A 2,089-nucleotide genomic window follows, 5' to 3' on the forward strand; every position below is an offset into this window, starting at 1 on the left:
CTCTAAGATGCCAAGTGGGCAGAAATTGGCACGGTATCCCTCAGGATGACACGAAGAAGGGGACACGAACGGTGACCTTCGCTGAATCGCGGCAAATGCTACCGGAGGAACGCGGGTACTGAGGTAACAAGGAGAGCACGGTTTAGGACCAGGCTGGCCCAGCAGGGCACGTCAACAACTGCACCGCCCTGCACACAAAACACTGACCGCTAACACAAGAAAAGCGGTGCGTCGACAATGACGAACAACTGCTCTCCAGGAAGGCGCTACGTTCCACCACAACCGTCCAGTTCCGAACGCCCACTCTCTTTCTGCATACAGCACTGCCTCTCTTCCACCAGAGTGAGTGAACCACAGAACCTCTAACGGGCCGGGCGCTTGCTATAGAAATTCGCCCATGGCTCAGACAGCTGCCGGCCGCAGTGGCTGAGCGGTTCTAGGTGTTTTAGTCTGGAACCGCAAGACCACTACGGACGCAGGTTCGAATCTTGCGTCGGGCATGGATGTGTGGCATGTCCTTAGGTTGGTTAGGTTTAAGTAGTTCTAAGTTCTAGGGGACTGATGACCACGTATGTTAAGTCCCATAGTGCTCGGAGCCATTTCAACCATTTTTGAACCAGATACGACTAAGGACGACAGAAAAAAATTTAAAAGAGAGCCAATTCAGTTTGGGCAATCGAGAAAAAGATGGGAGAGAGGTCACGGATATAATACGCAAATTGGGAAAGCAATCATTGAAACAAAGGTGCTTTTCGTCGCTTCGAGGCCTTTTCACGAAATATGTCTCCTCCGAAGTTACAAATACACTCCTGGAAATTGAAATAAGAACACCGTGAATTCATCGTCCCAGGAAGGGGAAACTTTATTGACACATTCCTGGGGTCAGACACATCACATGATCACACTGACAGAACCACAGGCACATAGACACAGGCAACAGAGCATGCACAATGTCGGCACTAGTACAGTGTAAATCCACCTTTCGCAGCAATGCAGGCTGCTGTTCTCCCATGGAGACGATCGTAGAGATGCTGGATGTAGTCCTGTGGAACGGCTTGCCATGCCATTTCCACCTGGCGCCTCAGTTGGACCAGCGTTCGTGCTGGACGTGCAGACCAAGTGAGACGATGCTTCATCCAGTCCCAAACATGCTCAATGGGGGACACATGCGGAGATCTTGCTGGCCAGGGTAGTTGACTTACACCTTCTAGAGCACGTTGGGTGGCACGGGATACACGCGGACGTACATTGTCCTGTTGGAACAGCAAGTTCCATTGCCGGTCTAGGAATGGTAGAACGATGGGTTCGATGACGGTTTGGAAGTACCGTGCACTATTCAGTGTCCCCTCAACGATCACCAGAGGTGTACGGCCAGTGTAGGAGATCGCTCCCCGCACCTTGATGCCGGGTGTTGGCCCTGTGTACCTCAGTCGTATGCAGTCCTGATTGTGGCGCTCACCTGCACGGCGCCAAACACGCATACGACCATCATTGGTACCAAGGCAGAAGCGACTCTCATCGCTGAAGACGACACGTCTCCATTCGTCCCTCCATTCACGCCTGTCGCGACACCACTGGAGGCGGGCTGCACGATTTTGGGGCGTGAGCGGAAGACGGCCTAACGGTGTGCGGGACCGTAGCCCAGCTTCATGGAGACGGTTGCGAATGGTCCTCGCCGATACCCCAGGAGCAACAGTGTCCCTAATTTGCTGGGAAGTGGCGGTGCGGTCCCCTACGGCACTGCGTAGGATCCTATGGTCTTGGCGTGCATCCGTGCGTCGCTGCGGTCCGGTCCCAGGTCGACGGGCACGTGCACCTTCCACCGACCACTGGCGACAACATCGATGTACTGTGGAGACCTCACGCCCCACGTGTTGAGCAATTCGGCGGTACGTCCACCCGGCCTCCCGCATGCTCACTATACGCCCTCGCTCAAATCCGTCAGCTGCACATACGGTTCACGTCCACGCTGTCGCGGCATGCTACCAGTGTTAAAGACTGCGATGGAGCTCCGTATGCCACGGCAAACTGGCTGACACTGACGGCGGCGGTGCACAAATGCTGCGCAGCTAGCGCCATTCGACGGCCA

Source organism: Schistocerca gregaria, chromosome 2 (assembly GCF_023897955.1).
Source record: "Schistocerca gregaria isolate iqSchGreg1 chromosome 2, iqSchGreg1.2, whole genome shotgun sequence".
NCBI lineage: Eukaryota > Metazoa > Arthropoda > Insecta > Orthoptera > Acrididae > Schistocerca > Schistocerca gregaria.